Source organism: Etheostoma spectabile, chromosome 21 (genome assembly GCF_008692095.1).
Source record: "Etheostoma spectabile isolate EspeVRDwgs_2016 chromosome 21, UIUC_Espe_1.0, whole genome shotgun sequence".
NCBI lineage: Eukaryota > Metazoa > Chordata > Actinopteri > Perciformes > Percidae > Etheostoma > Etheostoma spectabile.
Genome location: NC_045753.1, coordinates 6,582,867 through 6,598,716, shown reverse-complemented (window position 1 = coordinate 6,598,716; position 15,850 = coordinate 6,582,867). Strand labels below are relative to the sequence as shown.

Sequence of the window (15,850 nt, the reverse complement as noted above, 5' to 3'; positions counted from 1 at the left end):
AACTGTCACCAATTACTTGTAACCTCCAATGCATTTTATTGCTAGTGATGCATAATGTCATATCAGAGGCGAGGCAGTAGCATGTTGATCAGTTTCTCCTCTGAAATGTAAAGTAGAGCACAGAAAACATCCCTCCAGCCACTCCATTTCAATGTTAACCAATGCAAATTACACCTATTGTAGTTGTTTGTCTATTATCATCTGCTATTGATCTTTCTCACCAAAGTCACACCTCTCAAGGAAGTTTGGGAATATTATTTATTTATTTATGCAGTCTTTCTTTGAATGTTACCTGGGAATGATAAAACTTAAAAGGCCGGTGACATTGAGGCTTCAAAGCCCCGCCTCAGCATCACAGACAGTTTGAAAGTATTGAAATATCTATATTTTTATTCTCACAGCAACTGGATCTGTGAATGTTGGTTCAACTGAGTGTAGGTTTGCATGTTGTAACTATTTGAAGTGCTCATATTATGCTCATTTTCAGGTTCATAATTGTATTATACACCATACTGTACACCAAAATAGGTTTACATGGTTTATGTTCAAAAAACACCATATTTTTGTAGTGCTGCACATTGCTGTTAACCCTGTGTATTGAGCTCTACGTTTTGGATACCGAGTGAGACATCTCACTTCTGTTCTATCTTTGTTGGGAGTCGTACATGCGCAGTAGCTAGGTAAGCAGTGCTTGCTAGTCAAAAGCAAAGTATGAGGGCGTGCCACGCTAGCAGCTAGGCGAGCATTATAACGGTGTTACAAAATGATGCACATTCGTCACGGAAGTAAAGGCTTGACTAAAATAGAGCTGTTTGGAGCAAAACTGCTCCATAGTTACACTGAGCGCAAAGGACAGTGAGTGAGAGACAATGAAAATAAGTTACGATAAATGAGAGAATGAGAGATATCCTGCCTGTGTGTAGCAGGAGACACAGGAGCCCTAATGCAAAGCACAGGCAGGTTGTTCAGAAATACGTTTTTTTGACAGGGCAACGTCATTAGACATTCTCCTCCCTTCATCCTATAAGGTGCTTGTCTTATGCAAGGTGGAACCACACTTACAAAGCAAATAAAGAAACAAAAAAATCCCTGCCTCTTTCTCCTTTCCTTGTTTTCTTAACACACATAACACACGCATAAAAACACACACAGACATACACTCATGCACGCAGGCATGTACACACGCACACCCAATTTCTTTTTTACTGTGGTATCAGCACAGTATATATATACTGTAAGCTGTCTGCATAAAAAAAATGCAAAAAGTGCAATACTTTAATAAATTTATACTTTCGTAAATTATCGCTCACTTCTAGGCTACATCATTAATTCATAAAGGCAATTTATGATTTATGAAGAGCAGCCATTAACATCTACAATATCTACATTTGTGTTAGAGTGTATCCAGTAATCCTGTAATTCATCTAATATGATGTGACATATCAAAGATAAATGAGATAAATGAAAAGAAACACACATTGACAAGGTATTGGGAAACACAATACTGAATTATATCTCAATTGAATGGACTAAATTTCTCTAACCCAGTATGGCCTGGCTTGGAATGGCCTTGCTGTCAAAGGGGAGAGCTTACTCTTCCCACGTTGCTAAACCAAACTGAGTTTGACCCCACACTGGGCCTGATTGCATTGGAGCACAACTCCGACATATGATTACTCCGCTCGAGTTGGGTTATTAGGAAATAATAGTAAATCTAATTGGAAAGTAATTAGTGTAGAATTGCTTGCTGCAGTGCTATCCGTGTGTGGGAGGGTGTGCGTGTCCAGTGCTGATTAGAACAAGGTGAAAGGGATGTCCCCCTAAAAGCCATTTTGACAGTAAGATAGGTCTAATAGATGCTCAAACGAAGAGACATAAGATATTTGATATACTATTTTTGCATTACGAGACAGATTGCTGTATTGTGTAAAATCGTACTCACTTCCTCAACTTGGGCTGACTGCAATCACAGTGGCTTTCAGCATTTCCCCTGAGTTCTTCCTAGGACTTGGAATTATTTGAAAAATGTAGATACTTGAGCCAATTTGATACCTGAGTTTTAGGACAGATACCACAATAATAAATAATACTTTTTTGATGCTTTACTTTGAGAGATATGGACATTTCTACAAAACTCTTTTTTGTTCATTTATCTAAAAAAGCAGGAATGTGTGTGTGTGTGTGTGTGTGTGTGTGTGTGTGTGTGTGTGTGTGTGTGTGTGGTGTGTCTGTATTTCGTATATCTCAAAAACAGCCAATCCAATCTACTTCACAATTGGCAGGTGTATTGCTGTGTGCCCAATGAACTTGAACAGCTTAATAAACTGTAAATAAACTAATGCAGACGAGACCCCATGTAATTGCCTACCAATGCCATATGGTAAAACCACCCACACAGTCCTGCATTCAAAATTAACGTAAAAGAGAGGCATTATAATCTCAATGTACTTACATGTACTTAAAGTCTGTTCAAGGTGAAGCTTTAACTCTTTAAATTTCTGGGTATTGACAGAAACCTTATAATTTACACTTTTGTAATGTGTCCACTGCCAACTAATCAGTGTTGGGCAAGCTACTCAGAAAGTGAAATATGTTGCTCTTTACTTATGACTCAATAAAACAATATTACTTTACTTATTATTATTATTACTTATATTATAGTATCTGAAGTAATTAGATATGTTACTATAATAATTTATCTTCCCCCCAAACAAAAACCAAAACCTGCAAGCTCCTTTAGAACTCATTCCATTTATTGGAACAATAATTAACCTTACAGGAGGAGTTAACAATCAGCAAAACTGCAGAACTACATGTTATGGAAACTATCGCACATTTACTGGTTACTTTTTTTGTAACATGAAAAGTACTTGATAACGCAGATTGCCATAACCATAGTAACTCGCTGTGCCTGCGTGCACAAGGTGAGAGAGGAGAGGGAAGCCGCACTGCTAGTCGCTGAGTGTCATCAATAGTCCCGCTCGGATCAAAGCCTTCATATAATGACAATACTTCCAGCTGTTTAAGCTTTTTGGCTAGTAGCCAATGTGACGTTATCTGCCCTGGCCCTGACCTGCTGCACGCTAAATTATGACAAGCATGCACGTCACGTCATCTTTTAAGAAAGCTGACCTTGGACAAAATACAAATCACATTCGGGTAACACAGTAACACAGTGTTAATTGGATTAGTAACTGTAATATAATTACTGTTTTGGATATTGTAATCCCTTGCACTACTCGTTACTGTGAAAAGTAATACTATTACAGTAACATATTTCATATGCAGATATATACATATGTATTGTGTTTGCATCTCTATTTAAAAGCCAATTAGCTTCAGTATTGCGGGAGGACCTAAGTCACACTGCACAATGCCCATAACAAACCAAATAAAATAGCATACAGGTTCAAGCATAAGTCATTTGGAGACAAGCTCTGCAGGTAACGGTACGGGAACGAGTGTTACAAAATGTAGCACATATACTAAACTGGGAACAATACAGAGGAGATTAGTAACGGACCTTGTCTGTATGCAGTCTTTGACCCTCTTGAAATCCACATGGCCAATTATTAAGCAAGTCCATTCATTCTTCATTCTTTCTAAACTTCCCTCAGTATTTTGATCTCAGGAATATGATTTATTTTATTGACAATAGCTCAGGGAAAGGTTCACCCGCCGGGCACTGAGCTTGGTGAACAGCCCTTTTTTCATATTCAGCGTAAAGAGCAATTGAACCTCCCACCGCCAACTCTTGGTAACAAAAGACAACAACAGACATACACTTTTCAGATTGCAAATTAATTGTATAAAACAATGGAGCGGATGAAAGTGGTTGTGCTTGTTACGTACCTAAGACTTCAGAATCAACTCAAGTAAACAAAACGTTTACCATCACATTGTGAAGGTAATGTTTTTTCACGAATTCCAGCACACTTCTGAAACTACTTTTTTGCAGGTAGTAGCAAAATAACTCCTTTTTATCTCTCATTTAAGTATTTTAGCATTATTTTAGGAGACAGGGCCTGACCAGACATTCAGTGACAACTCCTTGCATTTTTCAATACTCACACAACTTGATCAGAACCAAAAAGGGTTTTTAGAATAAATACCCATTAATACCCAGCCATACTTTCTTCTCTTACTCCTCTCTTCTCCCCTCTTCAGAGGCGTAATAGAGGGCATGACATGGCAGTATTTCATCCAAACTTGGTTGACATCAGGGTTCGACGCAGGGGAGCAGCCTGGGACAGAGGCCCCGTCGGTGGGCCGTGAGGCAACGAGAGCTACCCAGAGGACAGTGAAGGGATGGAGACTTTAATGTTCAGCAAATCTGTTAAAGGAAAATCCATCATTGATGCCCCAGCTGCCCAGCCAAGAGGCCATGGCAGACGTCAGGTACTCATCACTCCTTATATTGTTCTTCATCACTTGTTTTACCTCACCTTTTTTAGAGAAATCCTCTTTTCCCTTCTTCTCTCCATAACACGCACGCACACACACACACACACACGCTCCCTCTGTTTTTTCAGCCAAACCGGATGAATTGCTGCGGAGAAGTAGAGAAAAGGGTGAAATAGACTAAATTTTCTTCTTTATCTTCATGCATTCAGAAACAAAATAAGTCCCCAATCGTCAGGACGCAGTCCAGTGGCTTTTTATATTCAGTCACGGAAATGCAATTCTCAATCTGCCCTGTTCTGCTTTAGCACTCCCAATGGTTGACAGCAATACATCTCTTAGCCTTACGCACACACTCAAACAAACAAACAAACAACAAACAAACACACACACACACACACACACACACACACACACACACACACACACAAACACACACACTGCAAGAGTCAGTAATATATCTCTGGGAGAATGTAAGTGCACCACCGCTAACATTTGCATTTCTGTGGATCAAGTGCATCTGATTTATAGACGCAGAGGAGGCCTGAAGCATCTTGGGAAATGAGGCGGGTGGATGCAAACTACGTTTCCCAGAGGCGGGATGTTTTGGCCATGTCAGCAGCAAGCATTACAGAGATGCTGTTTTGCAGTGCTGGTGAATTTCAGAAACAAGAGAGAGAAAGAAAAAGAGGGAAGAAGGAAAGAAGGAGGCATGAATAAGCAGCAAAACCACTTTGTGTGTGAGCATGAATTTTCAAGAAGATTTGAAAACTTGAGCAGGGAGAAGTTAGGGGTGGTTTCCTTAAGCAGAATTATTTCGTTCTTTAGAGCATCAAAGCCTGCTTTTTATTTAATCTAGACCAGGGGTCTTCAACGTTTTCCAGGCCAAGGACCCCCAAACTGATGGCAAGATGGAGCGGGGACCCCCTAATTATATATATTGTATAAAATTGTGTTATATCAAACTGGTCCTATAGTGCCATGTGTAAATGTACCTTGTTATTGTGCATTCAATACTAAGATACTCAAATAATACACAGGTTCATATATTCATGTTTTTATTTTAAACATGTGCGAGGCACAGTGAGTAGGGTGGACATTTCAATTAGTGGAAAAAATTGCGGGGGGGGGGGATATAAAAAAAAGTCTAATCAACCAAAACTTTCGCGACCCCCATGCAGTACCTCCGTGGACCCCGTAGGGGTCGCGGACCCCCGGTTGAAGACCCCTGATCTAGACGTAAGAGGGTAGGAGAGGAAAAAAGAGGAGAGGAAAAGAGGCATCAAGCTAAAGCATTATTGAAATGGAATAAAACTGGAAAGAGAGAGTTGAAAATAATGAGAAAAGAAGGCCCAGGAGGAACCCAGAGGGAGATAATACAGAGTGGTGAGCAGACGCAGAAACAACAAACCTTTTTTGTCATGCTATCATTACTGCTCCTCTATTCCTGCTCTCTGCTCAGTAAATAAGAGAAGGGGATGAGTGGGGGAACAAACTGACTCTGCAGAGAGGAAATTACAGAATGGACGGATTTAACAGAGTAGGAGGACTGAGTGGGAACAGGGGATGAGAGAGAAAAGTGAAAAAACTGAAGGCAGACAGCCAAATTAGTGGACATAAGCGGATAGAGGGATGAGAGGAAGAGGAGTTACAAGAGGGAGGGCGAGAATCCCCGTTGAGTTGCTCTCTGTTTTATCTATCAAGTGTGACTCATAAATTTCCTGTGTGCTGCGAGCTGATTTATCCGCAGTCAGATGGGTAATTCTGTCTCCCTGGGGACTGAAAACCCCACCGTCCCTCCCACCACAACTTTTGAGTGCACCTCACACAACCCAGGCTGCCTCATCTGGGGATCGTAAGTCACACACACCGATATCAAATCCTTTTGTGAGCCCTTTACTTTCCTTTGCAATGTCTAAGCTTTTTCTGTGATGTCCGCACAATTTCTGCAAGTCTGTTACATGTTATATGTAAGATCAATCTCATCACGGTAGAATAATTAAAGACGTATATACAGTGCAAATTAGTTAAAATTAATTTAATAAAAAATAGCAAAGACTGATTCTGTGACAATTGCTCTGACTGGACAGGCAGCAAGAACATGTTTTGAGACTTCTAAAATAAAGCCCTGGTGTAAACAAACAGCCCACTGTAATTAATGAAACCTGAACAGTAACAACCAGAGACTATAGCATGTTCATCCAATTAAAGCATTTCTTACAGTAATTTAATTTGTTCACAGACTCACATGTGCATACAGATAACCTACCAGTTACTACAGTGTAATTTGAAACAGTATCTGTAAAAGTTTTATCCAGTCTAGTTGGTCCTTTATCCACCTTAAGCACATGTCTTTGGGCAAGATCAATGTCCATCAAGACAAGGACGGGCGTGACGGGTGCATGTCGAGCAATCCCCAAAACCTCTTGCCATTTTAACATTTAATCAAGTTGATGTCAGAAAGGTCAGTCTGACTGTCTGCAGGACCACACAATCCAAACAGAGTCAAACTCAACAGCTACACCTCATGAAAGAGACATGGCAACCTGTCATGCCACACTGCGTCTGTGCTAGGTTGAGATCCTCATCTACGAATCAGCTTACATTCATAGCCAAAGACAAGCCTTCCCTCATTGACGTCAAGTCAACTGAGTAACTGGACTTTACCCCCATCAAATAAATGTGTCTATCTCTCTGCCCATCTCTGTCCTTCTGTTTCTCCATTTCTCTTTCTCTCTCTCCATAGCCTGTGGTAATGCTTCGTCAGTATGCTTAAGGAGCACTGTGAGGGTCCATAAGAAAAATCATATATTTTACATGACACCGTACAGCCTGGAATCTACACTCTCAAAAAAAAGCTTCCATCTAACACTTGAACACCTTTAATTTGCCCTGAACCAAAGTACATGATGTTATTTCATCGGATTCTGCTCGGGGCCCAGAAAAGTTTGGAATATTAACAATGTTAATGACGACAATTGGAAGAATGTGAGGTGGAAGCAGGGATGCTAAATTTCAATAAATTCTAAATGAAATGAAGTGATAATTATATGACTAGATTCATACATGATATGTCCATGTTTATAAGGGCCATATTTATGCTTTTTAAACAATGGCAAAAACAAATAAAACTAATGAAATAGCATTTTCTGAAAATAAAAAAATGAAAAGGCATCCTTCATTTGAATAAAGTTATATAATTACATTACTTTCACTCCTTGATGTATTGGGTCTCATCCAAGAAAATATGTAACTGATATCACAGATTTTTTTTGGTGTCATAACTGTCAACAATTTGACAAAATGAATGGTAGGGCATGTTATGAAACCAGCATTGAATCAGGAAAAGTCAAAAGGACTTTCTTGGTTACAGGTTGAGCACCTGATGATGATTATATGTGTATATGATCATACGACGAGTATAGAAATGGACATGAAATTTGGGGTTAGAGAGAGAGAGAGTGGGACAGAGAAAGACAGAGAAAAGGAAGACATGCAACTAAGGTGCCTGGCTAAGAATAATACAACACATTTTGTTGTCCAAATGTCCAACTTTGTCTTTGACTACATCTTCTCAGAATGCAACAGTAAGACATGAAAACAGAAGCATGAGATACATTATACGAGTGGTTTTGATGTGTAAAGCATGGGCTGCTCTTCACAAATACTATAAGGTTATATTATTGGTGGGCGTCACTCTAGGCCACAATGATGCCCTGTCATACTTTATGTTGCATTAACTCTGTGTGCAAGCACCTTTTTGTTGATATTGCCTTTTCACCGACACAGCATGTTCTAGTTTGTGGCCTTTACTGATAAAATACAAACTCTCATTAGTGAGGATATAAAAAAAAAAATTAGACTTTATTGAATTAAACAAAGCTGTTACGATATGTGCCGTACTGCTTACCTCCACCATATCGTAGTGTCCTTGTTCTGTATACTGAACATTGTGTTCAGTATACAGAACAACGACAGTACGATATGGTGAGCCAATAACACCTCAGAATTCAGCCGCTGTATGAAAACCTGAAGTGTTTGACGTGATATGGAAATGTTTAGTTTGCATTTTAATTGATGTTAACGAACCTTTCACAGCAAAATAAAGCATTGTGAAAGTGGATTCAGTTTTCTAAGTTTGTCCGTATTGTAAAGGTTTGGTTCACCCAAAAACTATGTTTCAAAAATTACATTCTCACTCACCACTACTTTAAGATTCAAGTAGAGATACATGATAAGAATGTATTTTTTTAAGATTCAAATAATCATGATTTATCCTGTTATTATTTATGTATTTGTATTTTGGCTGAAGTGACCCTTTTTATGCTGTGAGTCAATTTTTAAATTAAACCATGTTCCAATCCTGGGTTTTGTGTTTTGGTGATGGGATAATCACTTTGTTCACAATTACTTAATAGTTTTTACCTTTAATGTTGGATCATTTGACAAAATGGTTAACTTTATTAGGACACACAAATACTAGTAGAGCAGTCTGGAATGGACCACTGGTTACAGTAGATGCCAGTTGGACAGCTGGATTTACAGTGACACCTTGGTCTCATTTACCACACAATGTGTGCTAATCATACAGCTGACCTTGGCTTGATCCCGGACAGTGGACCACTCGCCAATGTGTGTGTGTGTGTGTGTGTGTGTGTGTGTGTGTGTGTGTGTGTTTCAGCCTTCCTCCTTAGCTGTGTTGTTATGTGGTTCTTTATGTGATCATATTAAACCAAGTGTACAGTACTCTGAGGCGACACAAACCACATTGTATATTTCATGTTGTCCACCTCAGCATAGGCAGGCTGGCACTATTTGACACCAGTTCACAGGCGCAGTATGTGGGCAGTTTGCCTGCCTTAGGGACAGGTGTGTATTTGTGTGTATGTGTGTATTGTTATGTGTGGAGGGACTGTGAAATTAGTTTGTGTATTTGTACATTATTGCAACAGTGCATGTGCTGTACCAAAGTTTGTGTGTGTGTGTGCGTGTGTCAGCCTTGCTTGCCATGTCTAAGTTGACTAAAAAGAGGAATAACAAAATCATCTTATGGAAATTGATTGAGGAAAAATCCAACCTTTAAGGACACCAATTTTCTTTGTGAATTAATTATGTATCATAAATAAATAAATGTTCTTCCTTAAACTACAGGGGGCATAAGTATACACACCCCTATGTTAAATTCCCATAGAGGCAGGCAGATGTTTAATATTAAAGCCCACTTATTTCATGGATCCAGGATAATATGGATCCTGATACATTTTCCTTGGCCTTTGGAGTTAAAATACCCCCCATCATCACATACCCTTCACCATACCTAGAGGCTGGCATGGTTTTATTTCAGTTACCATAATAGCTGGTTTGATTTGCATTGAGAGAGGATTTTATGGAAAGTTCTCCATGCCTATCTCTAGGTTCCTATAGAGGGGATTACTATTCTCATAAGAAGCACAGTAGGCCTACTGGAAAATTATAGCGGAAAACCACCTGCAGATCTACCTAAAACTAAATATGAGTTTAAGAAGGGAAAGTGTTTTAATATTGCAGCAATTTAGGAAAATTTCATTTCAAAAGCACTAGTGAAAATGTTTCATTCTAAATTAAAACTCTTGAAACTTTCCTCCGAGGCTCTGAAGACAAACAACAAAATGTGGTGTTTTAGCATTATTACATATTTTCATGTTCAAGTGAAAAGGCCTTCAAGTGACTGTAGTAATTATGACAGGCGCAAAGGATGAAGTCAGGTAACATTAAAGACTGTGTACCAATTTCAACCCAAATCACAATGTATCCCTAACTCTGAACTAAGAATGTAATTTAACTCAAACCATGATCTTTCAGTTAACGTAACCAAGTGGTTTTGAGTAAAACCTAACCAAACCTTAACCAGAGTTTTGTCTGATCACAAGACGGCTGTGGCTCAGCGGTAGGCCTATTTATTCAAATTAATTTCCAAGATTGTGGTTTTCTGTAAAACTAGACAATCTGAAGAATGCATAGAGAGGCTCCGAAATCAGGGTAGCAGCTATTGCCATGGTTCCGCTACACGTTCTGTGATGCCATGTTCAACTGCTACACTGTGGTGCCCTGCTACGCTGTAGTCCTGCTACGTCCTGCTGTGCCTTGTAATGCTGCACAGCGTCCTGCTATGCCATGAACTACCACAAAGAACTGCTACAAACTACTAATTTTTTTCTATTTTTTTTTTGCCACTTTCATTCTAACCCCAACCGGGCCCCTCAGACACCGCCTACCAAAGACCTGGGTCTGACGAGGTTTCTGCCTAAAAGGAAGTTTTCCCCCGCCACTGTCGCACTGTTGCTTGCTCTGGAGGAAACTAGACTGTTGGGTCCTTGTAAATTACGGAGTGTGGTCTATCTGTAAAGTGTCTTGAGATAATTTTTGTTATTGATTGATACTATAAATAAAATTGAATTGAATTGAAATTGAATTGAATTGAATTGGGACCAACCCTGCCATGCCAGCTTGCCAGATAGGGTGCAACAGTTTGGTAAGGGGAAAACAGCAATGGCCATTTCAAAGAAGTCCCTTGACCTCTGACCTCAGGATTTCTGAATAAAATGGGTACCCACAAGCCTGCCCTTTACAGACATGTTCACTTTATACTAATCACAAGCAGTTTTAAAAAGAAAACAAGCATCTTCATGCAGGTAGTACACATTTATTATTTCCGTTTTTTTTCCCTTCTAAAAGGGTGCATTTTAATATTTATGCATACTTGGGTCCCTAAACAATATTGCATGAATTGGGTATGAATGGAATACTGAGAATCTTGTCGATTTAATGAGCCCAATGGTATTTATGTGTGATGATAGTCCCCATAGTAGCCATTACAAATTGTAATAAGTTGTTATAAAATTCCATTGTAGAAAGCACATTTGTTAAACCTCGATCTACTTGAATAAAATTATCTATTGTGGCGTCTAGGGTGATCCTAGCTCAATGGAATGTAACCTATGGCATTCAGAGGATGCATGGCTTTCCTAATTTGTTTTTGTGTATTTTCAGTTGGCAAAAAAGTACAGTGTAAGATGCCCTTATAATGATTATGGATGGCAATTTAAGTAGCATGGTTAGGGGAAGATGAGGATGATGAGGAGGAATAGACTCTTAATGCAATGAACAATGCCTTTGATTAAAAAAAAAAGGGAAACATGTTTTGTGATAAATAAATTACCATAAATGCATGATGTATTAAATATGATATATAGGTATATACTACACATCACATATCATATTTAGTATATCATGCATTTATTATATATATACATACAAAAATATATCACAAATGCAAAATATGAATATTATATAAATTTGTAATTTTGTCAAAAGAAATACTTAAATTTAAAAAAATATATATAATGTACTGTAATGTAGAAACTGAATGTGTTTTTTTCTTTAATTTAAAGAACAGGCAGCAACTGATCTCTTCCTCCGTCCTCCTTTTCTATCCTCTTTGTATTTGTTCACTCATCACGGGTGGGTGAGGGAAGCAGAGAAGATAGCATCTAGTTATGTGCTGAGGAGTAAATGACTTACTGCCTGCTGAATATTAAAAACACACAGTGCTGTTTCCTGTATGGGCCTTATCTCTGCTTGGGACAACACACCGTTTTCATCGTCTGCAAAATGATCATGAGAATAAGACCAGATAGTAGCTGTTTGATCCCCTGGCATGCAACTCCTGCTAACGGCAAAATTACAGCTAGTATGTGTGTGAGTAGGCTATGTGTGTGTGTGTGTGTGTGCGTGTGTGTCGGTGTGTGTAATGAGCAAATACACTGATTGAGGGACAACGATAATTTGTTGATAACTGGCTCAACATTGCTCCTGTCTTTTATAAGTATTGTTTATTAGACCATGTCATCAGCATATTTACAAGATTATTGTTATATGTAAGATAATTGAGGTTATGGTATGTTATAGCTTGGCAGCGCCAGACTATTTTGCAGATGCCTTTAGTCTGGAACCTCTCAGTTCATGTTTTTGATTTCCAGGTGGCGTTATTAACAGAGTTGTCACCTCTGTCAAACTAACATGGTGCTATAATAAACAAGGTAAAAGACTAATAGAAATCTTAAATATCCACACAATGTGTGTGTGTGAGTGTGTGTGTGTGTGTGTGTGTGTGTGTGTGTGAGTGTGTGTGTGAGAGAGAGAGAGAGAGAGTTTCCATGTCTTAAGTGTTTAAGAAGGTGTCAGAGAGTGTTCGCTCCCCGGAGTTTAAGCCCTGTAATCTACAAATGGCGATTCACTATTAGGCGGCTAATTCCCCTGGATTAAAGGATTCCAGCAGACACAATCCCCTCACCCACTTTCCTCATTCTATCGCTTTCTCTCTTTGACGAGTGAGTTTGCACAAGGTGTTGCTTTAAATATTAATAATGGGATGAGCTGATGGAGGAGATAAACTCAGAGGCATAATTTCAATTTGGGAAAAGAAAAGAATGTAGAAGAGAGGCTGCAAAGGGCAGGGGGTAGGTTGGGGTGGCTGGCTGGCAAACACACAGACACACACACACAAACACACACACACACACACACACTGTACTGCAAACTGTTCTACCTCCAACAGCCCGGCATGTGAATAAGGCCTAAAAACCTTTTGATAAATGCAGGCATAAAAATGCATAAACAGTGTGTAAAACAGTTTGAAAATTATCTGTGACCTCATTTTCAGGAGTATTCATTCAAATGCTGAAGACAGATATCCTGATTGGTTCATTAGAGTTTTGAGTCCCTTGTAATTTCTTCCATCCTCTTAAAGATAAATTATCCATTTCCGGCAGTGAGCAGTTTTTTGCCCCCAGTTTTAATATCATATTTTCCCTTTAGCCTCTCCTCTTTGCTATTACTTACTTAACTTTAACATGAAACCCAATTACTGTGGCTGATATTAATTCTGCTGTTATTACATGTGAGGTGAAAAGTAACCAGCTGGTCTGTGAAATCAAATGAATGTGAAACTAAGTCTAATTGGGTCATAATTTTGACTAAAACCCCATTATTGAACAAATGTCACAAAATTATTTGCAGCACAGTGAAACAGCGGGGATCTACATTCCTAATTGCATTAGCCAGCTCTTTGGTAATAAAGCAGATTAACTAATAAGATCTTCGCAGATAATTTGAAAACAAAAACGGCAGGTGACATCACACCTTGAGGCTGCAAAAAAGATCCAGTCCAGTCAATTTACAGAAATAGTCAATATCCCTTGTTTTCATCTCTGAGGGGACAGTAATATATCACTATGAGCTCTTAGTCACAGTTTGCCTAAAATATTCTGGAGCCATGCAAAAAACAGAACATTCTACTTCAGTCTAAAATAAATTCATAGGCTTTTTAATTATTTAAACAAGTAAAGAAATTCTAAGACAAATGTATGATTTAATACTAAGTTCTTTGTAGTGAAAATAAAATGATGCAGTGACTACAAGCCGAGCATGTTGCATTTTGCTTGAGCCGATCGGTTAAACAGTGCCGGCACTTTGGCTGTCAAATTAAGCTGTCAGGTGCCTTACATCGTCTGGTCAAAAAGTGATAGCAGAGATCGGCATTTACATTGGCTGTACAGCAAAATCAATACTGTTCTGGCCATTTCTAAGGGAATATTAGATTATGGTATTACGTTTGGCGTCATCTGATTAATTCTGTATGGAAAGAGCTGACTGTGAGTCTGTACACTGTACAAAGTTTGAAGCTGCTACTAACAAACCCCCGCTGGCCATGAAACTTTTTATTTTCTCTCAAGTTGGATGTGGAGGTAAAAGCTTTGACTCAGTTTCAAACACCAGTAACACTCGCTAAAGCAAGCTTGAGCAAAGGTGCTGATCCCTAACTGCTCAAGGGAGTGTTGCACTATGAATGATATTAAAATGACCTCCCTTTCCAAAAAAGATAAAAACATTCTATGATTTGAAAGTTTCAAGTTATTATTACAATATCATTATTTGCGAGTGAAATTCCATTCTTGACCTTGGAAACATCTAATAATTACAACAACAAAAAAATCTTAACTCAAAATCTATTTATTTGCATTTTCAACAGGATCTTATGAGCTTCCTCTGGAGGTCTGTTGTCATGGAGGTGTTCATGTTTTGAAGACAACTGACCAAACTCCATCTGCTATATGGACTATGTTCACAAATGTTCTTGTGACTTTTATAGAGGAAACTTGTTTAACCAATACTTCTTAAAGGCTCTGGTTCTGGAAGTGGTTTTCCCCATTTGATTTTCCATTGACATTTTAAAACTTGCTTATAAAAGGGGTTTTGAGTCTGAAATAAAGCAAACCAGCTACGAGATGAATCATGACCATAAAACAACTGATTTACTGCAAGAAAATATTTTGAACTTGATTGGGACATCATCAAATTCCCACCGCGACATCATCATAATTTAAAGCGGGTGAAGACGCAGTGAGTATGTAGGATACCCCCCTGATGGAGTCTAGACACTGGTGGTGATGGTGATGAATGAAGAGGATGCTGTGATCTGGATGAATGAGAAGAAGAGCGAGATCTGCTGAGCTCAGACCTGGGCGCTGGAAAGGCAGAGGCCCATGGATGATTTTCTCTCTCTCTTTTTCTCTCTCTCTCTCTCTCTCTCTCTGAGAGCTGACAGCAACAAAGAGGAGAACATTTAAATATTGACAGCAAGATTATGATTGGCTGATAGAAACTTTGGCTAAATCAGGTTGGTTTAACTACTAAGAGAAACCCGGACAAAATGTTGGGGTTACTCGACGTAGCAACGTTTAAAAAAAAACTGAAACGGGGACGCGTTGAACACCCTGTTGTGTGCGCAAGCGCTCTGCCTTTTTAATAGCTTGTTTACAGACACATCTCTGCTGATTGGTTATCACCTGTGACACCAATAAACAAGAGACTCACACCCACCAAAAAAGAGAAAACATATCTCAAAGCTTGTCGTTCAACCAGGAAACCACAGCAAAACGGTGCATACGATTTTGAGATTGAACATGCCCCCTGACATGAGAAGCAGGAGGAGAGGGAGAAGGAGAAGAAGGTGAATGAGAATGAGTGAGTAACATGAGATAGTCTTCCTGGCTGAACTTTCGCTAAGCTTCATGTCAGAATGTGTCAGTCTCCTGACGGCATTAACGCAAACCCATTTTAACAGCTTCTGTTTTTTTATTGCAAGATTAACATTTTTGGCCTAGCAGACTTTGTAATTTTTAATTAATGCAATTCAATATTTCAATCGTTTGAAAGCACTAGTTTTTTTTTGTCTTTATAGTCAACAATTTGTTCAACATCCTGCAGTACATTTACTGATTTCACGGGTTGTCCTCCACAAAATATGTCTTGATTGTGCAATGCATGGTTAAGGTTGTACAAGCATTATTAATCAAGAAAATAAGGCAACCCAAATAATTTGAAAAAATGGCTTAGACCCCACAGGGTT

At 38.8% G+C, this 15,850-nt stretch overlaps 1 protein-coding gene and 1 long non-coding RNA gene across 8 annotated transcripts in view; both read right to left on the bottom strand.

The window, feature by feature from the left end:
- The window catches only part of LOC116671533 (RNA binding protein fox-1 homolog 3-like), a 751,379-nt gene that overhangs the window by 213,118 nt on the left and 522,411 nt on the right, over window positions 1-15,850 (bottom strand). The window lies entirely within an intron of this gene.
- Window positions 3,142-15,792, bottom strand: LOC116671567 (uncharacterized). Its single transcript, XR_004327300.1, has 3 exons — window positions 15,782-15,792; window positions 10,450-10,452; window positions 3,142-3,260 (listed from the first exon to the last, which is right to left on the bottom strand). It is a non-coding gene; the product is annotated as an uncharacterized LOC116671567 (long non-coding RNA).